The sequence below is a fragment of the Mobula hypostoma genome, chromosome 2, assembly GCF_963921235.1.
Source record: "Mobula hypostoma chromosome 2, sMobHyp1.1, whole genome shotgun sequence".
NCBI classification, from domain to species: Eukaryota; Metazoa; Chordata; class Chondrichthyes; order Myliobatiformes; family Myliobatidae; genus Mobula; species Mobula hypostoma.
In genome coordinates, this window is record NC_086098.1 from 203,195,040 (window position 1) to 203,222,325 (window position 27,286).

At 41.8% G+C, this 27,286-nt stretch overlaps 1 protein-coding gene and 1 long non-coding RNA gene across 3 annotated transcripts in view; one reads left to right on the top strand and one right to left on the bottom strand.

Annotated features, from left to right (window-relative positions):
- The window catches only part of hnf4a (hepatocyte nuclear factor 4, alpha), a 189,016-nt gene that overhangs the window by 100,849 nt on the left and 60,881 nt on the right, over positions 1-27,286 (top strand). Inside the window, exon 1 of one of the 2 annotated variants that reach the window (XM_063041418.1) lies at positions 18,061-18,080. The exons of the other annotated variant lie outside the window; for it this stretch is intronic. The gene's annotated coding sequence lies outside the window, so the exon portion shown is untranslated. Of the gene's footprint in view, positions 1-18,060; positions 18,081-27,286 lie in introns of those variants that run through there. 2 annotated transcript variants of the gene reach the window in all.
- Positions 6,222-13,769, bottom strand: LOC134336605 (uncharacterized). The gene is made up of 3 exons (XR_010015838.1): positions 13,535-13,769; positions 12,411-12,574; positions 6,222-6,512 (listed from the first exon to the last, which is right to left on the bottom strand). It is a non-coding gene; the product is annotated as an uncharacterized LOC134336605 (long non-coding RNA).

The window sequence follows — 27,286 nt, forward strand, 5'->3', positions numbered from 1 at the left end:
TCAGAAGTCGGCTGTCTCACAAAACACTTGTGAATCTGATGTCTTGCAAAATTAACAAATTCATTGACACAGACTGCTATGAGGTTGAGACTTCCGGTTGAGACCTCCCTGAAATTAATTTTTGCAGGGTGGGATGTCTGACAAGAAGTTGATAGTACAAAGCATACCATCTATTTATGAGATAATATAAATAATTCAGTTAATTGCAAATTGAATTTAATCCTGAGAAATGTGTGGCGATGCATTTTGGGAAGACTATTAAGACTAGGAAATGCCCAAAAATGACAAGTCTTAAGAGAGTACTGAGGTACAAAGGGATCTTAGTTCATAAGTCCAGTGATCCCTGATGATGGCAGCACATAGGCAAGGTAGTTAAGAAAGCATATGGGATATTTGGCTTAGTATGCCAGGGCACAGAATATAAGAGCACAAGGGTTATGGTTCAACTTTGTAAAACAGGCCAGGTTTGCACAATATAGGAAGAATATATTTGCACTAGAGGAACTTCCCAAGGGTGTTTCCAGAGAAGAAGTTTTTCCATTTACCAGAGTTCAAACCTGGTGCTGTCTGTGTGGTACACACAAAATGCTGGAGGAACTTAACAGGCCAGGCAGCATCTATGGAAAAGAGTAAACCGTCATAATTTCAGGCCGAGACTCTTGGTCCCTTAATGCTTGATGCTGCCTGGCCTGCTGAGTTCAGGCAGCATTTTGTGTGTGTTGCTTGGATTTCCAGCATCTGCAGATTTTCGGATGTTTTATGCTGTCTGTGTGGTGTTTGCCTGCTCTGAAGACTTTGTGGATTTCTTCCAGGTACTCCAATTCCCTCCCAAAAACATCTGAGTCAGTAGGTTAATTATTCGCTGTAAATATCCCCCAGTGCATAGATAAGATAAAACTGCATTTATCCTGAAGGAATTTATTGTTGCAAGGTTGCTCAGTCAGAAATATATACTTTAAAATACAAAATGTAAGCACTGAGGTAAGAAAAATTCAAAAAATGCATTAAAAAATAATAGTGTAAAATACAGATGTGCAATGAAACCACATATTATATACTTAAGGAGGAGAAAGGATCTCCTGTGGCATTCAGTGATGTACTTGGTGGAGTCAGTCTGATCGTAAAGGTGCTCCTCATGTAACACTCTGCTTTCGTCAACTGTGTAAGTGTCCAGAGAAGATGCTCTCCTGCCCCACCAAACGTGGGAGATTGAAGTGCAAGCCCCCCAAATCCTCCTGTTTGTGCAGACACTGCGTGATTTGTTACCCTGTTACAAATAAGTACCAGGAAATAGTAGACAGTACACAATTAAAAGATTCAGCTTTATAATTCTTAATTTGACTAAAGGGTTAGTAAAGGAAAAACAAAAAAAAAGGCCCATCTTAATGAAACAGTCTAATGTGCACAAGTTGGAGCTCACAGTTTCCCCCTCGCCAATCCTCCTTCGATCTCCCTGGGCTTCGTCAAATCACTGCCCCACTTCGAGTCGACTCTTACAACCGCTTCCCTCCAGAGTTTTCTCTCTTGGCCCCCAACAAAAGCCCCAAGACCAACCTTAGTGTCCCTCAGCGGAGAAACCTCCCATTAATCTAGCCATCCTAATTGGATGGAATACAATTCTCCTGTCTCTTATCTTCAAAGGTAACCTGAACAAGTAGCATACACAGAACAGAACAGAACAGCATACCAGAGAAAAAGAAATGAACCATCTGAACCAGGGGATTACATGCATAATGCTCGGTAGCTTCTGCAGCATCCTCCTCTTAGACACAAGCACCAGGGAATCCATTTCCACCCCCAGAACACAACCAATCTTCCTGACGAACTTATCCATCTTCTTGATGTCGGCTGTTCTCACTCTGCTGCCCCAGCTGACTACAGCGTAAAATAGAATGCTGGCCACCTCTGAGCCATAGTATACCTGCAGCATTGTAAGGCAGATGTTGAATGGCCAGAGCCTTCTCAGGAAGTACAGTTGGCTCTGCCCTTTCTTGTATAGACTCTATTTTTAGTCCAGTCCAGTTTAACGTTCAGGTGAGTTCCCAGGTAATAGTAGTCCCAGACAACTTCAACATTCGTTCCCTTGATGGAGATGCATTGTACAATGTAGAGTTATTGCTGGGAATGTGGGAAGAATTAACAGAAGAGGATTCATGTGTGATTTATTGTTAATAGGTGCCCTCTAGTTCTGGATACCCCCAGCAGAGAAAACATCCTCTCCACATCCACCCTATCTAGTCCTTTCAACATTTAGTAGGTTTCAAAGAAATCCCCATGCATTCTTCTAAATTCAAGTGAGTACAAGCCCAAAGCTGCCAAACACTCCTCATATGTTAACCCTTTCATTCCTGGAATCATTCTCCTGAACCTCCTCTGGACTCTCTTCAATGACAACATATCCATTCCAAGATATGGGGTCCGAACTGTTGACAATACTTCAAGTGCGGCCAGACTAGTGCCTCATAAAGTCTCAGCATTATCTCTTTGCTTTTATACTCTATTCCCCTTGAAATAAATGCCAACATTGTATTTCCCTTCTTTACCACAGATTCAACTGTAAATTAACCTTCTGGGAGTCTTACACGAGGACTCCTAAGTCCCTCTGCACCTCTGATGTTTCAAATTTCTCCCCATTTGATAATAGTCTGCACTATTGCTCCTTTTACCAAAATGTATAATCATATCTGCCACTTTTTGTCCATTCTTCCAATTTGTCCAAGTCCTACTGCAATCGCATTGCTTCCTCAGCACTACCTACCCCTCCACTTATCTTTTCATCATCCACAAACTTTGCCACAAAGCCATCAATTCCATTATACAAATTTTTCACAAGCAATGTGAAAAGTAGCAGTCCATTACTGACCCCTGAGGAACACCACTAGTCACTGGCAGCCAACTAGAAAAGGCCCCTTTTATTCCTACTCGCTGCCTCCCGCCTGTCAGCCATTCCTCTATACATGCCAGTTTCTTTCCTGTAACACCATAGGATTTTATCTTGTTAAGTAACCACATGTGTGGCACCTTATCAAACGCCTTCTGAAAATCCAAGTAAATGACATCCACTGCCTCTCCTATGTCCAGCCTGCTTGTTACTGCCTCAAAAGACTCTAACAGATTTGTCAGGCAAGATTGCCTTTTACAGAAACCATGTCGACTTATTTTATCATTAGGCCCCAAGTACCCCGAAACCTCGTCCTTAGTAATAGACTGCAACACTTTCCCAACCACATAGGTTAGGCTACCTGGCCTATAATTTCAAACACAAAATACTCTGCAGATGCTGGGGTCAAAGCAACACTCACAACACGCTGGAGGAACTCAGCAGGTCGGGCAGCATCCATGGAAATGATCAGTCAACGTTTCGGGCCGGAACCCTTCGTCAGGACTATAATTTCCTTTCTTTTGCCTTCCTCCCTTCTTAAAGAGTGGAGTGACATTTGCAATCTTCCATTTCTCCGGGACTATGCCAAAATCGAGTGATTCTTGAAAGATCATGACCAATGCATCCATTATCTCTTCAGCAAACTCTTTCAGGACTCTGGGATGTAGTACATCTGGTCCAGGTGACTTACCACCTTCAGACCTTTGAGTTTGCCTAGCATTTTTCCTTTGTAATAGCAATGGCACTCATTCCTGCTCCCTGACACCTACAGTCCTCTGACACACTGCTAGTGTCTTCCAAAGTGAAGACAGATACAAAGTACCCATTAAGTTCATCTGCCATTTCTTCATCCCCCATTACTACCTCACCGGCATCATTTTCCAGTAGTCCAAAATCAACTCTCACCTCCCTTTTACTCTTTATATAACTGAACAAAATTTTGGTCTCCTGCTTTATATTATTGGCTAGTTTGTCCTCGTATTTCACCTTTTCCCTTCTTAGAGCTCTTTTAGTTGCTCTTTGTTGGATTTTAAAAGCTTCCGAATCATCCAATTTCCCACCCACTTTTGCTACTTTATATGCCCTTTCCTTGACTTCTATGCAGTTCTTAACTTCCCTTGTCAGCCACAGTTGCCTACCCTACCATTTGAGAAGTTCTTCCTCTGTGGGACACATCGATCCTGCGTCTTGTGAACTATTCCCAGAAACTTTAGCCACCTCTGCTCTGCCGTCATCCCCACCAGCATCCCTCTCCCATCTGCTTGGGCAAGTTCCTCTCTCATGCCTCTGTAATTCCACATCGACTATATAGTCAACATGGATTCATTGGGCTGAAGGGCCTGTTTCCATGTATGACTATATGACTCCATGTACATTTTGGAGGGCAGACCAGGACAGTAAATTAATATAAAAGGTAAATTACTAATTGGGATCTAGAAAGATCTGGATATAAAGGTCAATATTTCATTGAATGAGTGAGAGAAGTTGACAAAGCAATTGCAAAAGCCTACCAGAACTCGTGTTGTAAAAGCACAGAGTACAAAAGCAATTAAGATAAGTTGCTTCTTAAACACTGCACTAACATTTGTCTACAGTCTTTACAGACATTATTATCAGTCTTTTAAAATGTGCACTGTTTCAGCATGTTTCAAGAAGTCCATTTTATTCCAGTCCCCAAAAACTCAGAAATCACTTGATTCAATATATAAGCCAGTTCCACTCACTTAAGCCGTAATGAAGACTTTGGAAAGGCTGGTCATGTCATTTTTCAAAACCATAACTCAGAATTTTCTAGATCTGCTACAGTTCATCTACAGACCCAACAGATCTGTAGACTATGCAGCTAACATCAGTCCAGACTCATACTACAGCTCTTCAACTCCCCCAGTACATCGGTCAGGATTCTTATTATTTATCTCAGTTCTGCCTTCAATACCATCAACCCTGAGCTTCTGCAAGTGAAACTCTCCAAACTGAACATAGCAGGAGCCATCTGCAGGTGAATCACAAACATCCCCTCAGACAGGAGGTAGCATGTGAGACCAGGCAAGCACATCTCCACATCCCACTCACTCAGCACTGGTTCAGTACAGGGGTGTCTTCTCTCCTCTCTCCTATTTTCTTTATACACCATTGACTGTGTCTCAAGTGATCCATCAGTTAAACTGAAAATGTTTGTGGATGACACCTCTGTTATAGGACTAATCACCAGAGGTGACAAGTCCAAGTACCAACAAGAATGTAGTGTCCTTGTACAATCACAACTTGGAGCTGAATGCCCTCAAAACTGTAGAGATGCATATCAACTTCAGGAGAAATATACTGTGTCTTCTCTCTACCCACTTATCATCCGCAACTCTAGAGTTATCACCGTTTCAATATTCGGGTTCCTGGGTTCATTATTTCACATGAACTCATGATGAGGGAGAACCACATTTGCTTCATTAACAAAAATAATCAGCAGTGGATGTACTTCTTGTGGCATCTGGTAGAATTCCATCTTCCCCGGAACACACTGGTGCAATTCCACACTGCCGTCATAGAGAACACCCTCACGTTAGCCATTGCTGTCTGCTTTGGCACAACATCCTCTCACAATATATGACCACTGCAGTGAACTGTCAGGACAGCAGAAAGCGCCATTAGCTGCAGTATTTATATGTGCCCAGGACAAAGAAGCAAGCAAGAAAAATCGTTATAGGTACTATCCACCCAGCAAACTGCCTTTTCGAAAAGCTCCCTTCCAGAAAGCGCTGTAGGGCTATTAAAAGAAAAACTTAACACCATCTTAAAAGTTTCTTCTCTCAGACAGTTAATCTGATCAACCATTCTAGTTGGACCCCCCCCCCACCCCTCTTATCTATTACCTCAGTCACTGCACTGCATTGGAAACACTTTAAACCACTTGTATAATGCTGTTTACATTGTAAATCCCTGCTGGTATTTGGCTACTTATGCACATTTTATTCCGTGTCCGTACTTACTTTTTTTAAATCATTCTTTATTCTTTATAATTGTTCAGTGTTGTTAGTCTGTATTGCATGTATCGCCAACACACCACAGCAACTTTCTACTGCATGTAAGTATATATGGCCAATGATCTTGAGTTGACCCTTGCTCCAGATTTGACTTCAGCTGAAGTACTCGATCCATTATATTCCAGCAAGTACAGGAAAGAGATACCATAGTCATAGTCATAGTCATACTTTATTGATCCCGAGGGAAATTCGTTTTCATTACAGTTGCACCAACCAAGAATAGAGTATAAATATAGCAATACAAAACCATAAATAATTAAATAGTAATATGTAAATTATGCCAGGAACTAAGTCCAGGACCAGTCTATTGGCTCAGGGTGTCTGACCCTCCAAGGGAGGAGTTGTAAAGTTTGATGGCCACAGGCAGAAATGACTTTCTATGACGCTCTGTGCTGCATCTCGGTGGAATGAGTCTCTGGCTGAATGTATTCCTGTGCCCAACCAGTACATTATGTAGTGGATGGGAGACATTGTCCAAGATGGCATGCAACTTGGACAGCATCCTCTTTTCAGACACCACCGTCAGAGAGTCCAGTTCCATCCCCACAACATCACTGGCCTTACGGATGAGTTTGTTGATTCTGTTGGTCATCCTGAGAATAAAGATTATTGGGAAAAAGTACAGAAGATGAAATTGTTCTCCATAGACCAGAGGAGATTGAGACCTAATGTGATACAAGGAGCTAGATAGAGTGAACAAAGGAGAGACTTATCACATTGGTGAAAGAAAAGGTAACTAGAAGACATTAATTAAAATAGCTGGAAATAAAATTCACATGAGAAAAAATTGTTCAGAGAGCAAATAGACTTGATTTTGAATTCAATACCCGAAGAGTGGTTTCAAAATGTATTAGATAGTTACTTCAGAGGAAAAGAGTGCAATAACCTAGGGAACAGGACTGACTGGAATATTTCTGCAGCGAGCACATGTTGGCTTAACAGGCTGAATAGGCTTCCTTTACATGGCAATGATCCAGTCATTTTCTGCCTTATGTGTTCTGATTTTTTTGCACAATGTATTTTGGTCATGACCCCAATCACTCCTGATAACTATTATGTCTGTGGTACTGGGAATCTGGGTGGCCGTGAATAACACGCACAAGAGATGGAGAGGCCAGGAACAAACATGCAGCTGTTTATTTTGCTTGTAAGTCATCTACCCAGAATGTCCTCTCACATTACATCCAGTACATAACACAGGGAAGTTTGACTGCTACCTGCAAGGATCACAATATGCAAAACTTAACATATCCCTCCCCACTTATTTTCAAGGTTCCCCCCCCCCACCGCCCCTCACACAGATCAGCTGATAAATTATTAACATCCAATGCAGTAAGCACCAAATTCAACAAACAAAAAAAAAATTCTTTCTAAACTAGGGAAAGAGGGTGGACTGCCTCTATTCCTAAATATAACCTTGGGGGTTATATGCCCCCATGTACTGAGGGTTAGTCACTAAACTAAAGATTCAATCTTTTTGGAGGCTGTCTGTTCCTGTGAGAATATCAATGATCTGGGGATGATGCCAAAGTCATTTTCTCTCTTGGTGGTGTGTGTATAGATCTTGGCTTGGGTACTGCTGTTAATACGGGACACCTCAGAAGCACAGGTTATGAGGGAGCACTAGCTGTGTCATTTGTTCTTAATGGAGGCTCTGCAGTCATTGTCTCAGAATCCAGTCCTATTTCTACAACTGGATCTGGATTGGTCAGTTTGTGTTGGTTTTCAGTAGCCTCAGAATTGGGCCACGGCTGATCAACATGCCTTCTCCAGATGCTGTGGTTATTAGTTTCCACTGCGTATGGTGCAGGACCAGTTGTCATACGGGGGCGCTGGGAGGCGGACCCAAATGCAAGACACAGGCACTGAAGTACTAGGAACAGGACTAGGAGTGACAAGGAAGCAATGGGAGAGAGGAAGAAAGGACACTGGATATGACACAGGCCCTGGGCAAGACAAAGATACAGGGCCTAGGCTAGGACTTGACTAGGTTAGCAGAACCAGGACATGGAACTTGGAACTAGGAGCCTGGGCTTGGACTCCGAGCCAGAGACTGGGCAAGGACCCAGAACCTGGGACTTGATTCAGGCTCGGACTCCAGAACTAGGCAAGGGCAAGACGTGGCTACAGGACGAGGAGAGGCAACAGTACTGGATGTGAGACTCCTGGACAGGACAAGGGAACTCCAGCACAGGACGAGGGAACCCCAGCACCGGGCTGGGCAAGGTACTCCTGGGCTGGGCAAGACACATGGACAGGACGAGAACACAAAGCCACAGCTTGGACAGGACGAGGTTCTTGAATCGTGGTAGGACTGGATGAGACCTCGAAGCCTTGACTAGGTCGAGGGAGAGACAGGAACACAGAGCCGGGACCCCTCCTTGGAAACAAGACATAGGGCTGGGACTCATACACAGAATGCAGAATACAACAAGACAGTTCCCAACACAAGGTAGCAGCAGATGGCCGGACCTACCTAGTGAAGGCGTGGACACAGAGACAGTTCAAAACAACGATAGACAGTTCCTTGTCTTGCTCCAGCAATTGAACTAGACGCAGTGCAGGCAAAGGTTACAGGCGAGGTAAGGCTTCAGGCGAGGCGAGGTAAGGCTTCAGGCGAGGCGAGGCAAGGCTTTAGACACAGGTCGCAGGGGCATGGCAAGACTACAGGAGGAAGGGGCAGAGAAGGGATTCAGACAGGGGGTTAGAACAGGAACCAAAGGCTGAATCCTGAAGGTATTTATGAAGCCAGCACAAGCGAGAATCAGCTGCCTCAGCAGAAACTGGGGAAAACCGGAAAACTTGGAATAAGGAACATGGACCAGACTGTGAACCGGAATGCGGATTTCACTGACCAGACCATGACACCAGTTTGTGTCACATGGTGCAGGTATCCACTTTGTTCCAGAGATGTAGTTCCGGGCAAGTACTCTCTCCCCTGTTGTGAATCTTCAGTATTTCACTTTGGCACATCTCTCTGTTTGGCTTTTCTGCTAACTTAGCACGATCTGTTTTGGGTGTGGGTTCTAAGCAGCTCGAGCCAGGTGTGAAGATGTCTTTTCATCAGTACAAGTTGGGGGACATTTTCAAACTCTTGCTTTCTTAATGGTGGAGGTATGGCAACACAGTAACCCCATAGTAAACACCCTGCTTGGACTATGAGCTTCTTCCATTGAGCCTAGTAAGGTTTCATCTCTATGGTTGGCTCTCCTTTCCACTCATGAGTTACAATGTCAATCATGTTAGAAAGAATGGGGCCAGTATGTGTGTACTTCTGGACTTGCACCACAGTTATCGGAGCTATAGGTACTTTCTTGAAGCAAAAGACCTCTTTCAGAGATGGCTCGGGAGCTGTAACAGCTAAGGGAATTCTGGATAGTCCATCAACATCCAAATGGTGCTCTGACCTCCTGCACTTTATATCATACTGATGTGCAGATAGTAACAGAGCCCAACATTGTCTTCAAGTAGCAGCTAGGAAAGGAATGCCCACATGTGGATCACAAATTGATGTCAAGAGGTCACGATCTGTCAGTAGTGTAAATTGTTAAACAAAGAGAAATCAATGGAATTTCTCAACTCCAAAGACAATTGCAAGTATTTCCCACTCAATTTGGCCATAGTGGTTTTCTTCCTCTTTTAATGTCCTTGATGCGAAAGCGATCGGACACTCTTCACTCAATGACGTGATGTGTGAGATAACAATCCCTCACACACTAGGGTGATGCATTGCAGGCCAACTGTGTGGGCAATGGTGGGTTAAAATGTGTGAGTGCTTCAGATTGTGACAAAGCTGTTTTGGCCTTTTTAAGAGCCTCTTCTCAGCAATCTCAGCAACCCTACTGCCAGTGTCTTGATTTATCTAAAAGTTCATGAAATAGTTTTTAGCATGCTAGCTAGTCTAGGAACAAATTTTACACAGTAGGTTAGTAGTCCTAAGAAAGATCTTAATTTATTTATAATTAGAGCCTTCATAATTGCCTTGTGTTATCAATCACATAGTCAAATGAAATTCAAAAGAACTCGCTGTTGTTTTCCTGTACACTTAGCTCATATTCCTTGAGTCCTGGTAGTGTAGCATCCAAGTTTTATAGGTGCTCAAGCTCATTTTTCCCAGTAATGACTAAATCATCCAAATAGCATTGCAACCCTGTCAACCTGCTCAGGACGTAATCTATTGCTTGCTGAAAAAGTGTGAGAGCCGAGGTGATGCCAAATGGAAGCCTTTGGTACCTGAACATTCCTTTGTGAGTCGCTATGGTCAACAGTTCCTGTGACTCTGGCTCTACATACATCTACAAGTATGCTTGACACAAGTCAATCTTACTAAATGTCTGTCACAAGCTAATTCTACAAAAAGGTCATCAATGAGGGGAAGAGGGTATTGTTTAGTCACAAGAACTAGGTCAACAGTTACCTTGAAGTCTCCACAAAGCCTTAAAAACCCATCCTTTTTTAGAACAGAAACCACTGGAGTTGTCTATTTACTTACACACACTGATTCCAATACTGGACCAGTCTTTCCAATTCAGTCTCTTTGGTTTGAGGACATATGGAACAAACCTTGCCTTCAGGCATTTGGATGTTGTGTTGGGCTTAACAGCCAACTTAGCAGTGACTCTTATCAAACTGCCCAGATTTCTGTTGAATACTTCTGCACGTTTGTTCAATAGAGTTCAGATAGAGTGTGTCAAATGTGTTCAAAAAAGTTTAATTAATCAGTACATAGAAGAGAGAGTGTGATACAAGATCTCCTATTGGGGAATGAGCAAGGGCAGGTGACAGAAATTAGTGTAGGGGAACACTTAGTATCTAGTGGTCATAATGCCATCAGTTTCAAGGTAATTGCAGAAAAGAATGGATCCAGTCCTCAAGTTGAGATTCTAAATCAGAGAAAGGCCAAGGCCAAGTGCGGATTAGGACAGGTTGTTTTCTGGCAAAGATGTACTTGGTAAATGGGAGAAATTTTGATAGTACAGAGATTGTGTGTCCATTGAGAGTAATAGGGAAGGATAACAGGTTTTATGGTTTTCAAGAGATATTGAGACCCTGGTTAAGAAAAAGGAGGAGGTGCATAGCAGGTATAGGCAGGCAAGAACAAATGAGGTACTTGAGGAGTATAAGAAATGCAAGACATACCTAAGAAGAGATCTGGAGGGCTAAAAGAAGGCATGAGTTTGCCCTAGCAGTCAAGGTGAAAGCGAATCCTAATGGCTTCCACAGATATGGTAAGAGCAAAGGATTGCAAGGGACAAAATTGGTCCTCTAGAAGATCAGAATGGTATTCTATGCATGGAGGTAAATAGATGGGGGAGATCTTAAATGAATTTTTTGCATCCTTATTTACTTGGAAAACAGACACAGAGTCTATAAAAGTGAAGTTGGCAGTAGTGAGGCCATGGACCCTATATACAGGTTACAGAGCAGGAGGTGTCTGCTGTCTTGAGGCAAATTAAGGTGAATAATGAAGCTATTCTAAGGGGAAACATTGGCTGAAAAATGACAGATGGAATTTAATGCAGCCAAGTGCAAGGTATTGCACTTCAGTAGGACCAACCAGGGTAGATCTTCCACAGTGAATAGTAGAACATTGAGGAGTGTGGTAGAACAAAGGGATCTGTGAATACAGTTCCATAATTCATTGAAAGTGGCAGCACAGGTAGATAAGGTCATAAAGAAAGCTTTTGCCACTCTGGCTATCATAAATCGAAGTGCTGAATACAGCACATGGGATGTTATGTTGAACTTGTATAAAACCTATGGAAATATAGTGTGCAATCCTGGTCACCTAGCTACAGGAAAGATGTAAATAAGGTTGAAAGAGCACAGAGAAAATTTACAAGGATGTCACTGGGACTGGATGACTTGAATTATAAGGAAATATTGAATAGGTTAGGACTTTGTTGCCTGAAATGTAGAAGCCAGAGGGAAGATTTAATAGTGGTATACAAAATTATGAGGTTTATAGATAGGATGAATATAAGCAGGCTTTTTCCTCTGAAGTTGGGTGGGACTACAACTAGAGGTCATGGGTTAAGGTTGAAAGATGAAAAATTTAAGGGTAACATGAGGAGTAATTTCTTCACTCAAGGGGTCGTGAGAGTGTAGAACAGGCTGCCAGTGCAAGGGGTGCATGCAAGCTTGATTTCAACATTTAAAAGGAGTTTGGACAGGTACATGCTTGGTAGGGATATGGAGGACTATGGTTCCGGTACAGGTCAATGGCAGTAGGCATTTGAAATGATTTGGCATGGACTAGATGAACCCAAGGGCCTGTTTCTCTGCTGTATTTTCTATGAATCTATGACTGTGACTTCTTGCAGACCACAACTCCCACAAATCAAGTGCACTTCATGTGTTTGAGCTGCTCCAACTACAAGCGGCCCAGAAACACTGGATAGCTACCTTTAACAATATACAGTGGATGATTTTTTCTCTGTTCATTAATCCCACTGTAACCTGTACTACTCCTCTCACTGGAACAACCTTACCAATGTAGGTCTTTAAAGTCAACCTTGCCCCTTCTGGGTGAGGTGCTGCAATTTCTCCTGGTAAACTGTCTCTGATGCCAGTGATACTGCAACACCCATGTCCACCTGCATCCTCACGGTCACCCCATCCAACTGCATGATCACGCAATAGCAGTCTTTGTGTCCTGAAACAGATAAAACATGCAAAGCTTCAACCACAAAGTGAATCACTCAGCCTATCCTCTATGCTCCATCGTGTTTATGTGTTTCCTTCTGTTTTTTCAAAAGCCATTTTTCTGACTTTGACAGTGTCTTTTTACTTTTACAGGCATGTTCAATACAACCCTTTTTGCCACAGCTTTGGCGATCTAAATCTTTATACCAGCATTCTTTTGCTGAATGCCCAGTTTTTCCTCAACAATAACATTGATTGTCAATAGGTATCTTATTCTTAAAGTCAGTTTTTATTCTTAAAGAAACTTTATGAACTTGGCAAGATGTACTTAATAGCTATGCTTCTTTAGCTGCCATCTCTATAGATGTACTAATCTCAATTGCCTTCTGTAATGTTTGCCAGTCTTCTGTAAGCAAGTGTTTCTGAATTGTCTCACTACACAGTCCACACACGAGGCTATCACATAACTTGTCATTCAACAACTGCCCAAAATCATAGTGTTCAGACAAATGTTTCAGTCCTGCCACAAATTGTGAAATAGATTCACCTTCCTCTTGACTCATTTTATGAAATCTAAACATCTCAGCAATAATCAAAGGTTTAGGTGAATAGAAGTCCTTTAATGCTTTAACTATGTCCTCATAAAGGCTTATCCCCAGGCTACGCAGGCTGTACAAACGTATAAGATTGAGTAATAGATTAAATGTTATTGCACCCATGAATCCATCACAGTCAGAAAAGTTGGTACATAATTATAATCCGGAATCTAACTTGTCAGTGCAAAATATTCAGATCTTACAGAATATGAATTCCATTGTCATACAGTCCCATAATTCCAAATGTTATCACCATTTTCAAATACAATCATATTCCAGAGAAGTCACTCTCTCTCTCTCTCTCTTTGTCTAAGCTGTTTTATTTAACCGTCCTTTTCTTATTCTTATTCTCTCCCCTCAGATTTTTCACTCACCACACTTCCTGTGGCTGTTTTCTCATGGCATCTTCTTTTCACTCACCCACATTACACAGTGCTACACCGCCAGTGTTGCAGGTGGACTTTTCTTGACAAAGAGAATAAAACAATGAATATCACATGAGAACTTGTCACCTCATCGCCAGTTGTTATGTCTGCGGCACTGGGGAGCTGGGTGACAGTGAATTACACACACAAGAGACAGAGGGGTGAGTAACAAGCGGGCAGCTGTTTATTTTGCTTCTAAGTTGTCTACCCAGAATGCCCTCTCGCATTCCCGCACGTAACACACAGGGAAGCTTGACAGCAACCTGTGAGGGTCAAAATACAAATGAAAACATAACAATAATGTTTATCTAATTCCATTTCACTATTTTTACTATTTGTATTCTTCTATTCAAAAAATATTTAAATGCAACTTATCAAATGTTTTCTAGTGTTGCAGAAGCTTTTTCAAATTGCAGAATTAATATGGCCATTACAGTTTCAATGTTGATGCAAACAATATATGAACCCTCCCACAACTTTAAAACTGAACTCCGTGCTAGCTAGTAATTGAACATTATGAATTATGACTTCCCTGGCTAGCATTTTTTTTATATTTGCACAGGGTGTATGGTTTAAATTACTAATTGAAGAAAGGGGAGTTAAACCTCACAATGACATGTCTGTTCCATTAGGGATAACTAGGTTGAAGTGAAGTCATCCTTAAGGAACTCCAACCTTTCCTAATCATTAGTACTTGCTTTTCCTTTTACTCAAATCATAGAATTGTTTCAGCACCGAAGCAGTATATGTCGGCTCCTTGTAGATTAATACAGTCTGTCCCATTTCCTTATCTTTCCCACAACTCTATAGTTAATTTTCATTCAAATATTGAAACTGTTCCCTCTTGACTTTCCTCATCTGTTCTACTTCCACTATGCTTACAGGCACTGAATGCCATCCACCCTTCTATATAAAAATATTTTCCTCACATCTCCCCCTCCCCTTGTATCTTTTGCCCAACATTGTAAATCTTTGCTTCTTGTCATCAAATCACCTGGAAACAATTTCCCTTTCTTTATCCCATCTTAAAGGATGTTATTCTGAGAACCTAATCAGATTTATGTTTAATTTATTTGCTCAAAACAATCTTTTTCATCCAACTAAAATATCTCCATTCTTATACTTTGACTTCATAAGGACCTATAGATCCTTTCTAAGAAGGCATGACCAGATTTAGAAATATATTGCATTTGTAGCTCAGTAAAATTTGATACAGATTCAATATAATTTCCCTGGTGTTGTACTTTGCTTCTGTTAATGATTTCCGCAATCATATACATTTTACCAAGCGACTTCTCAAAATGCTGTGCCTAGTTCAAGAAGTTATACATTTACATCCACCATTCCTTCTAGTCCTACACAAATTTTAGAACTGTTTCCATTAGTCAGTTGTCCTTCCAATCTGTATCACTTCATACTTCTAGGTATTAAATTTAATCTGCTACTTGCTTGCCCATTCTGCCAAACCAAAATGTTTTTGTGCAGTCCATTACCATCCTCCTTGCTGATAACTGCACCTGCAAGCACTGCGTTATCTACAAACTGGCAAATAGATATCAAAATACTAATGGGCCCAGCACTGGTATCATGAGAACAACAACCCTGCAGTGTGGAAAACAACCACAAATCCCCATTTTCTGCAAGCCAATTTCATACACATACCTCCACTACCTTTAACTCCTCGGGCCTTAAACGTACTTACGAAACACTTTGTGAGAATTTAATCTAATTCCATCCTAAAGTACATACAAACATTATCCAATTGGGTTTTCCTTATCAACTTTCTCTATTATTATCAATATTAAAGAGCAGTACTATAAATAGTCATAGTCATACTTTATTGATCCCGGGGGAAACTGGTTTTCATTACAGTTGCACCATAAATAATAAATAGTAATAATAAATAGTTAAATAGTAATATGTAAATTATGCCAGTAAATTATGAAATAAGTCCAGGACCAGCCTATCGGCACAGGGTGTCTGACCCTCCAAGGGAGGAGTTGTAAAGTTTGATGGCCACAGGCAGGAATGACTTCCTATGACGCTCTGTGCTGCATCTTGGAGGAATGAGTCTCTGGCTGAATGTACTGTTGTGCCCAACCAGTACATTATGTAGTGGATGGGAGACATTGTCCAAGATGGCATGCAACTTAGACAACATCCTCTTTTCAGACACCACCGTGAGCATCCTCTTTAGACTGTAAAAGCAAATACTATAGTTATTTGGAAAGATGTATTTCCAAAATCACTGCAAAACAAGTGGGGCTAAAAGCTTCCTGCCCTGCAGGATTTTGTTAGATGGGTATCATATACCAAAGCACAACCCACCTCTTGGTGGGCACTCTCTGCCATTTCTGGACAGCATAAGATTCTCCCAGGCCTTACTGGAAGAGCTTTTGCGGCTCTGTGCAAGGCCACAAGGTTTGGGCCTTGTGGCTACTGAGACAGGTAATTGGAAATCAGGCAATACTCCCATAGAGAGTCCATGGGTAGCCTCAGTCTGGTTGAGACCAAACAATCAGCAGCTAGATGTTGGAGCAAGCCAATGTAAGGGCAGGACAGGAAAGTGCACTGAAATCAAGAGAAAAAGGGAAGTGGAAAATGGGGCAAATGAAGGAGGAAGGAGCATGAGATAGACGTGGAGATGAGGAGGGATGTGTGCTCAGAGCTTGGGAGAAAGAAGGAGGAAGAAATGAAGGAGGGGTGAAATCAGCATGGGAGGGATAGGAGACGGTGAGGAAAATGGTATGAGCAAGATTGTGCACGCGCGTGTGTGTGTGTGTGTGTGTGTGTGTGTGTGTGTGTGTTTTATGCACATATACATACTGCATGTATTTGGTTGGCTGAAAGTTCACAAAGTCACCGAGTTTTATCCTCCTCCGCATTATACTGGGAGTCACTTCTACAAGATAGGTCAGTCCTCATCTCCTACAAGTTGTTGGTTTTGCATGGCCTCGTACTCTCCTCACCCGACTATTTCTGGCATATGGGACTTCTCCCTCTCCCAACCTCAAGGATCTGGAAGTTATGGTCAATGAAAATTGCAAGCATAATCCTTCTCTTTTTATCCTTCTGTTCGGCATTCTACACCTGAACCCTTAGGATATCATACTTGTTTATAATGGCTGGAGACTTGATGTTACATTGTCAGGATGCAGAGCTGAGTTCAGAAGTGGCAGATTAAGTTCAATCCAGAAAAGTGTGAAGTTGATTTTGAAGGCAGAATGCAGAGATAATGGCAGGATTCTTAGCAGTGTAGAGCTACTGAGGGATTTTGAGGCCATGTCCATAAATCCCTCAAAGTTGTCACACAAGTTGATAAGGTTGTTAAGAAGGCGTATGGTGTGTTGGCCTTCATTAGTTGGGGGATGAGGTTCAAGAGCCACAAGTTGCAACTCTATTAAACACTGGTTACACCACACATAGAATATTCTGTCAGGATGCTGTCTGGATTGGAGAGTTGTCTAATGAGGATAGGTTGAGGGAGCTAGGAGTGAAGGAAGATAAGGGCTGACTTGATAGAGGTGTACAAAATGATACAGGGCATAGATAAACTGAACAGCCAAAGACTTTATCCTGACAGAAATGGCTAATACAAGGGGGCATAATTTTAAGGTGAATGAAAAAAAGTATAGAGAAGTAAGATTTTCACTTACTGAGTCTAATGGGTACATGGAATAAACTACCAGTGGTGGCAGTAGAAGCAGGAATATTAATGGCATTTAAGAGAGTCGTAGACAGGCACACGGATGACAGAAAAATGGAGGGTTACATAGGAGAGAAGGGTTAGATTGATCTTAGAGCAGGTTAAACGCTCAGCCAAACGTTCGTGGGCTGAAGGGCCTGTACTGTGCTGTACTGTGTGATGGAGGTAATTACCAGCAAAAATCTCACATGGAGAATACATTCTGAACCTGTTTACCACCCTGCACCCCCCCCCCCCACATCATTGTAGTAAATCAGAGCAGGGGTGAGCCCCACGGCTCTGGGATAGTAAAAGGCGAAAGATCTATACGATCTGAAGAGAAACCAGAGTAGAGCCTTAGTTCAGGAAATGAAGAGTTTTTGGAAAGGAGGATGAACATTCCCTGAGGTCATTTAACCAGACAAATTGGCACCCTTAATTTGGGATGAACACCAAAGCACTTCCCCAGCATTTAATAATAAGCAAAACTACTTTAAATGCTCCAATGGAGTATTTTCTTAAGATAAGATTTTGTGTGACTTTATTACTGATTTTAAAACATAAATTTAATTGTACATTAGTGCAAATGAATTTAAATAACAAGTACCAATATAAATGTCTAAGTAGGTAAAAGACATATCAGCTTGTACAAAGTTGATCATTGCCAGTGAGGATGCTATCATGTTAAAACTGTCACTTATTAAGTCATAAAATAAAATGCATGCTATTTCAAACAGAAATGCTTATCTTGCTTGCTGAGAACACTGTACAAACGCAGACCAAAATGTCCACAAACTCTTTCGAATCAAGGTATGTTGATATGATGTTGTTTATTTGTTGAATAACTGAGATGAGCACATAGATAAATCATTAACACAATGCAAAATGTGTAATAAAAGTCTCTACATGGAATTCGGGAGCTTGAGAGAGCTTGAGAGAAATTGTGAAAAGTGAAAACATTAAAGAAGAAAATCACTTTATTTCTAAAAAACTCCCTGTTTTTATCTGCCGATTAACATAAATTTGACTTCCAGCCAGTCTCTACTGCAGCTTATCACACTGAGCACTTCAAAAGGAAAAAAATCTATAGATCGCAGACATTCATATGGCTGGCAGATTCTGCAGTTTAATTAGACAAACATGTAGGGTGGGATGAAGCTTCAAAAGTGTTTTGAATCTGCAAACTCACTGATGAACTTTTTTTGTCAGTTAAAACTTGACTTGATTAAATTGCAAGCATTTTTAAGCTGTATCTTTGTCACAGGCTTATATCTCCTTTTCCTATCTTTTCTATGTCTTATTTTTTGAGCAGTGAGTTAAAAACATTTGCACAGCATAATTTTTCCCCCAAAATCACCACAATATAAATTCTCCTTTATGCCTGGGCTCACCCTCCTCTAAGCTATGGCTTCATTTATATCTACAAAGTCTCCTCATCTGTAATCTCCTTCCACTGATAAATCACTTCAGCCACTTAGACCCATGCGGCAACAACTACTTACATTTTCAAAGCATTTAAAATATTAAAAGGCTCCAAGCCATTTCTCAGGAACATTATATAAGGGACATACAACTCACATTATGAAAGCACACTTCCACATCGCATAAGGTAAAAAAAAACTTGAGGGGACATTATGAACAATTCTGTATTTGATAAGTGACCAAATAGTCAATAAAAAGAGAAGATGGATTTAATGCAATAAATATTCAGCTGCATTATTAAAATATGTGGTAAATGTAGAGTAAGGAGGTTTAGCGAGGTTGTAATGGAAGGCTTTTTTCAGCCAGAGGGCAGTTAGAGGATGACAGGGGATCTGATTGAAGCATATAAGATTATTACGGGATTGGATACGCCGGAGGCAGGAAACATGTTCCCGATGTTGGGGGACTCCAGAACCAGAGGCCACAGTTTAAGAATAAAGGGTAGACCATTTAGAACGGAGTTGAGGAAAAACTTTTTCACACAGAGGGTTGTGGATCTGTGGAATACTCTGCCTCAGAAGGCAGTGGAGGCCAATTCTCTGGATTCTTTCAAGAAAGAATTAGATAGAGCTCTTAAAGATAGCAGAGTCATGGGATATGGGGAGGAGGCAGGAACAGGGTACTGATTGTGGATAATCAGCTATGATCACAGTGAATGGCGGTGCTGGCTCGAAGGGCCGAATGGCCTACTCCTGCACCTATTGCTTATTGTCTATAGAGTATTGCTTTGGGAGAGTACTAGTGACATAAACTCTCATAACATTTAAGGAGTATCTAGACGAGGGGTTCCCAACCTGGGTGTTTACGGACCACTTGCTTAGTGGTATTGGTCCATGGCATAAAAAAGGATGTGAACTCCGTGAACTCCTGATCTGGACGGTCTTCTGAATCAACAAAACAGTGATGCCTATGGGCAAAGTGCTGGTAACCGGGGTTAGTCTATATAAATACTTAACAATTAACACCGTGTTCTTCAAAGAGCTTGGTTCTGTGCTGGAACAGAGGCATAGCAAGCAGAAACAATGCTTCAGAGGACCAGTGACCCATGTTTGATCCTGACCTCAAGTGCTGTTTGTATGGAGTTGCATGATCACACGAGGTTCCTCTGGATGCTTTGATTTCTATCCCACATCCCAAAAAATGTCGGGGGGGGGGTGCTGGTGGGCTAACTGGCCTCTGTAAATTCCCTCTAGTGTGTAGGCAAGTCCTACTTGAATCTGGGGAGAACTGATGGCATGTGGGGAGAGTAAAATGCATCAAGGTAGGATGAATGTTAAAATGGATGATTCACAATTGGCATGGAATTGTTGGACTGAAGGGGTTGTTTCCATGTTGCATGACGCTATGACTATCAAATAAGAATAGATTCTATGGAGCATTTTAAAGATATAATGAGGTATAGAGAGGTGAGCAGTGATTTCATAGCTGGAATCCAGGAATCTGAGGCACAGATGCCAGCTGCGGAAATGATAGATAGAGAAGGCTAGCATTGGTGGAGTGCAGTTATTTTATGGATTTATAAGGCTGGATTACAGTGTTTATAGGGCTGGGAAGGGGAGAAGTCAATGGAAGAATTAAAAAACAAAGCTGAGAGTTTTATAATTGAGATACTGTAGGAAAATGCAATATAATCCAGCATGGAGGGTGATGCATTGGAATTCTTGTCCTGAATCTTCTGACTCCACCTTTCTCAAATGTTTTAAAAGCTTCCTCAAAACTATCTCTGTAACCAAGACGTTGCTCACCTCTCAGACTTTCTAGAGTCACAGGGTTGTACAGTACAGTTGTACAAGCATGTACCACAGCATCTGGCTGTTCTCCCTCTCCTTTCAGAGTTTTCTGTGTCCAGCTAGAGACACCTTTGTTATTCAGATGAGGGAGGCAACTCACCATTCTGGAGTATCACTTTTAACCACAAGAGCACTCATCTGTTCTGATCCACCATCAACACGGTTCATCGACACATTTCTCTCCCCTGCTGTAGGCCAAGGTCAACTATTGTGCCACAAAGCTGTTGTCTCTTTCCACTGTAAGGCCTATCCCCCCCCCCCCAAACTATAGATGTTTGAGAAACCAGTAATAAATGGGACATTTCTACCTCTACTTACTGCCCTTTGGCTTCTAGTGGTCACCCATCTCCTTTCTTTCTGTACTCTCGCTAACTTGCTAAATATATTCTCCGCATTCAGGCTGCTTCTGCTGTATGTGGTCTGACAGGAGCTGCAGCTCAGCACACTTCCTGCAGATGTCATGATTGGAAGTGTCCCTGATCTCCCACGTTCTACAGAAGGAACATGCCACACCCCTACCTAACATTTTCTTTATCCTTGTACCTTTCACTTAGAAAGAGAAGAAATTTATTCAGATTACTATTTACCAACCTCACTGAATCCCAGCACTCACCAAAGTCTGTATTTTGAGCTCAACAGGAGCAATTTGACCTCATAGCCTCCCAAAAAAATGGCCACTTACAAAATGCCTCTGCCTTACATATCTGCCTACATCTTCATTTATCTTGATCACCAAAGATCCCAAAGTTGCTGCTAGTTCCTCAACTATCTCTAAGCCTTAATTCACTCCCACAACTTCAGTTCTGCGGCAGTTTATTGACTTTTTCCCTACACATCACTGCTTAGGATAGTTGTATATTATTACAGTTTTTACGTGAATGCACATTGGTATTGTTGATTCAAAAGTATGACAACCTACTTGCAAACCTCTCTGGATAAAATATCAGCTTTTCCTTCCTATAATTTAATTTTTTAAAGATATTTTTCTGTGGCTTGTTGTAAATTACGGGTGTGATGTTTCACATAGATGGTTCGCTTGTCAGGACAACAGTGGGGCAGGAATTCCACCAGTCCCCAGTGCTGATTTGCTGCATGTCCCAAGGGAAGCGCATGCAGCACGTCGGGACAGAAGTGCATGAATCATGCCAGCAGATTCTCAGCTGCACCTGGATGGCCTGCAAAGAAACTGCAGGTTTTAAATTTGTCTGGCTCTTAAAGTAAAGAACGCAGGATGGTGAAGGTGTAGAAAAATAAATACAAGAAAAAGCAGAAGCTATAAGAGCATGGTGCTGATGTTATTGTAATATTATTGTAACCTGAATTTGTATTGGATTGGAAATGTATGTTTATTTACTTTGGCCCTCAGTGTTCTTTCTGTTCTTATTAATGAACAGAGCTTACTGAAGGTTCATAGAATTAAATTACATAAGATATCCCAGTAAATACAAATGTTGATCAGGTACAAATGGCTCAAATCAATGTCATCAATTTCTCTGATGACATTGATTTGAGTCAGGTCACTTCAACTTTGCCAAATTTTATGGAAGAAAATGGTTGTGGCTTCGTAGTTGGGAAAAAAATCTACCAGAGAAGGTCTAAGAAATCTATCAAATCTATCAAATCTATCAAATCCCCCTAATACTGCCTTTTGTGCAGCCTCTTTACATTCAGTCATTATTCTCTCCGGGGTTGAAATTGGTATTAGGTAAGAGTGGAAAATAGGCAAGAGCAAATTGATAGCCAATTTTTCATCCATACTGACTTTCTCTGCCATCGCATTGGTAGAGATGGAGTTTGGGAGTCGAAGAGAGTTGAATGTTTTGTGATCTAAAGCAACACTTACAGCCATCGACCCTGTTACCCACTACCTATGGGATAGATCCTCATAGGAAGTTGTGTCCAAGCTTTGTCAACCCACAGCACCTATTCTTCCTTGCTATCTGTTGGGAATTACATCATAAAAGCTAGGACAGAAGACATAGTTCGCTATTATACTTACAATTTCCTGAGTTATTTTCTACAAAGGAAAATGTGCCAATATCTTTAAGCCTCTAGGCCCATAACAGGCAACACGTAGTGTTTCTGACGTTAAAATTTGCTAAGGAACAACCATGATTGAAGACTTACAAGTAGCACAAGGATGGCATTCTCTCTTCGTTTTCCAGTGTTCCAGATAACTCGGTTGAAAACAAGGAAGTAAACAACCTTTTGCCTTAAAACCTCATCTCTTACTGTTATTTCCCTTGTCATCTTAAATCAACAACAAATGTAAAGAAGGAAAATGCTTTCACCCGTGACACGGAAAGACAGCAGATGCTGGAAATCAGAAGCAAAGTACAAAAAAATGTGTTCATGGACGTCAGCAGGTCAGGCAGCATCCATAGACAGAAACATTTCAGGGTGAAACACTTCATCAGGATTGAAAGAAAGAGGACAGAAACCAGGATCAAGGGATGGGGTGAGGAAGAGGAGCACAAGCTGAAGCACCACTCTCCAGCGGTGGGAGATCCAGGTGAGAGGTGGGGTGGAATGTAGGAAGGGAGGGGAGAGTGGGATGTGGGAATGATGTGAGAAGCTAGGAGGTGACAGGTGGAAGCGACAAAAGGTTTAAGAAGATGAACTCTGATTGGAGAAGACAGTAGACCAGAGAATTAATGAGAAAGAACTGGGGAAACAGTGGGAGGAAGATGTAGGTGATGGGCAGGTCATGAGGGTGGGGAGAGGGATGAAGCAAAGAGGGAAGACAAAGGGGAGATGAAAAAGGAAAACAGAAGTAGTTATCAGAAATTAGACAGATCAATGTCAAAGACTACCAAGATAGAAGGTGAGGTGTTGCTTCTCTGTCCGGCCTCAGTGTGACTGTAGAAGAAGCAATGGGTAGAAATGTCATTATTGCAAAGGGAGGTGAAATTAAAATGACTGGCCACTGGGAGATCCAGGCTATTATGGTGAATGGAGAAAAGGTGCTTGGTGAAGCAATCCCCCAATCTGTGTTGGTCTTAATGATGCAGAAGAAGTGAGGAGCTGGGAGCACCAGATGCAATAAATAACACTGATGGATTCGCATGTGAATTGCTGCCTCTCCTAGAAGAAATGCTTAGGGCCTTGACTCACAGTGAGGGAAGTGGTGCAGTTGCAGGGATACATGCCTGGAGGGAGACTTGTGGGGTGGGCTGACCAAGCAAAGTTGCAGAGAGAGTGATCCCTGCAGAAAGTGGAGAGGGGAGGGTAAGGGAAGATGTGTCTAGAAGTGGGATCCCGTTGGAGATGGTAGGAGCTGTGGAGAATGCTTAGGCTGATTGAATGATAGCCTGGGGTGGGATGGGTTTAGGGTAGATGTGTGAGAAATGGAGAAAATGTGGTTGAGGGCTGCATTAATAGCAACAGAGGGAAAAGTCCATTTTCTGAGTAAAGAGGATACTTTACATGTCCTGGAATAGAAAGCCTGATCAAGAGAATAGATGCAGTGGAGATGGAGAAAGTGAGAAAAGGGAACAGCATCCTTGCAAGTTACAAGGTGAGAGAAGATATAGTCAAGGTAACTATGGGGTTTGCAAAAGATGTCAATTGATAACCTGTCTCCAGAGATGGAGACAGAGCGATCAAAAAAGGGGAGAGAGGTGTTAGAGATGGATCAAGGGAATTTGAGGGCAGGGGTGAAGTTGGCAGCAAAGTTGATGAATTGACAAGCTCAGCATGGGAGCAGAAAGCAGCACCAAAGTAGTCTTCATTGTAGTGCAGAAAAGAGTTAGGGAGCATTACCAGTGTGAGTTTGGAACGAGGATGTTTCCATGAGTGGTAGAAACGGGCAATGTAGAGTAGAGTTGGGGGAACAATGAGTTTGCAGGATGTAGAGGGGAGATCTCCAGAGGTGTTGAGGTCATTGCTGATGTGAGAAACAGTGGCCTGGTGCTTCTTAGTGTCCTTAAGGTTCAGAGATAAGTAAGAGGAAGGTCTCCATAAGCTGTCATCTGGCCTCAGCAAGCTAAAGGTCAGTCCATCAGAGTACAGCTGCATTCCCCAGCCCCCTCCCCTATTTACAGGAATGAAAGTAAGGTTGGGATTGGTTCAGAGAGAGTGAAAGGCATCTGCTTAGAGGGGTATGATTAGAATAGATGAGATAAGTGGAGAAGTCGAGATTGATCATGTCTGTTTGGTAGATAGAAATGAAAAAAAAACATCAGAGTGGGCAGATGGCCTAGTGGCCTGTTTTGAGGAGGGGGTTGAAGGCAGGAGAAGGGGTCCTCCATAGGAGGAGTGAGGTGAAGAATTCTTCCCAAAGAAGTAGGCCTGGAAATGCAGCCGATGGAAGAAGAGTTTAGTGTCATGGTGGCCATGGAAGTCATTGAGATGTGGTCAGGACAATAGGGAAGCAAAAGTCACGCCCATGTCGAGGGCAGAATGTTCTGTCTCAGAGAAAAGAAGGTTGGAGCAGTTGGTGAAGACATGGAAGGTGTTTGAGCTAGGATCAAAGGTGTGTTGAGGGTTGGAGGGGGTCATGGAAAATTAAAGAAGATAGGGGCTTAGAGGAATGAAGGGAAAACAAAAGCAATGAGGAGGTTTGGGAGAACAGGAATGGATGGGAATGGTGGTGGAAGATACAGATTGGAAGATTGCTTCACTGAACACCTTCACTCCATCCACCATAACAGCCAGGATATCCTGGTGGCCATCCATTTTCTCATTCCCACAATGACATGTCTGTCTATGGCTTCCTTTACTTACTGTTGAGTACAGACACAGAATAGAGGAACAACATCTGGTATTCCATTTTCATACTCTCCAACTTGATGGCATCAACATCGATTATTCCAACTTCTGCAGACCATCCCCTCTATGTCCCTCAATCTTTGTTTTCTGCTATCCCTCTTGTCCCATTACCCTTGCTCTTTCCTCTTTCCCACCCTCATGACCTGCCCATCACTCACACCTTCCTCCTTCTGGTTCCTCACTTCCTTCCCTTTATTCCATGGTCCACTGTCCTCTGCATCAGATTTCATGTTCTTCAGCCCATTACCTCTTACATCGTTCACCTCCAGGCTTCTCAAACCATTCCCATTTCCCCTCCCTCCACCTACCAATCTACTCCCTCACTTGGGTTGACCTATCAGCTCATCAGTTCATGCTCATCCCCTTTCCCCCACACTTTTTTTTCTGGCTTCTACCCTCTTTCTTAGTAGTCCTGGTGAAGGGTCCTGAACTACCGATTGTTTATTTCCCTCCATAGATGCTGCCTGACCAGATGAGTTCCTCAGGCACTTGTTTTTGCATTGTATTCACATGGTGCCTTTTATGATAGAATTCTCCAACTTCCGGTAATCCCTTCCCCCTCCCTTCCTCTATCCCTATTTCACTTCACCTCCCTAATAGTTCTGCCTCCTTCTACTATTGTTCTCCTGCCAATCACCTCCCTGCTTCCCCTCCCCCACCCCTTTGTCTTAAAAATTACCGTTTTTTTCAACTACCAGCATTCTTCAAACCCTCCCCAAAGTTCTTCCTTCAGTCCTGACAAAGGGTTTCCGCCCAAAATGTCGACTAATCTTTTCAACTGATGCTGACTGACCTGCTGAGTTCCTCCAGCGCATTGTGAGTGTTCCTTTGACAATAGCATCTGCAGATTATTTTGTGTTTGCCTTTTATGATGCCAGGACACTTTAGGACCAACTAAGTAAACTGTGAGCAACACACAAGATGCTGGAGAAATTCAGCAGGTCAGATAGTATCTAATGGAAAGAGTAAACAATCAACATTTCAAGCCAAGACCCTTCATCAGGACAGGAATCCGTCCAGCATCCACTGATTTTCTTGCCCAAGTAAACTGCGAGGTGTGGCAGAGATCATCAGCACAGCCTGGACAGGTCCTGAGGACAGGAATTCAGAATGACTGTGAATTTAATGGCCAGGAGCAAAGCTTCTGAAGCATGCATGTGAGAGTTTATTTGTAGGTATAAGAGATAATTGATCACATTAAGCACAAAAAAAATGCCTTGGCCCTTTTAAATAACATGGTTTTGGAGAAATTACATTAGTAAAATCTTATTGTTCAGTAAGTATTTCTCAGACCAATGAGCACTGCAAGTGAAATTTGATCTACTGTTAAACAACATTATCAAAGCTTTCAAATTCCCAATTTCTTCAATCAAAGTCTCTCTTGACCTCTTATTTGTCAAGGATTATAAACCAACTTGTGCTTCTCTCATAATTTAATCCTTGAAGTTGTAATAGCCCAGTGAATGTTCCGTTCTATGAATTTGTGTGGCACTGCTTCCAATGCCAGTTAGTGTTCTTCACCTGAGTGGTGCAGAATTTAAATGTTATTATAAATGTGATCTAACACACATTTTGTTGATCTGCAGCATAATTGCTACAATTAAACTCTAACCTTCTTGTTTTAAAGAAAAATATTCACCCTTCTTTTTGCATATTTCTGCAGCTTTTCACTAATTTGATCACATAGGCCACCTATACCTTGAGATATTCATGTTTCCAATCATTTAATCTATAGTCACTGCAAATGGTAATGAAATCAATCTTCTTGGATTTTGCCCATAGTTGATACAATTTTCACTTCAGCTGTTGAGTGATAAACTGAAGGAGCAAATTAATTGAAATGAAAACAGTTCTACCAGGCAATAGTAAAAGTTTCTATCTGATATTAGTGATGAATATTTGTAGCCAATTTAGTATTTTTAATTTAAAATAATGTGGAAATTAAGAGAAAAACAAAAGCATACTTTCTTTATA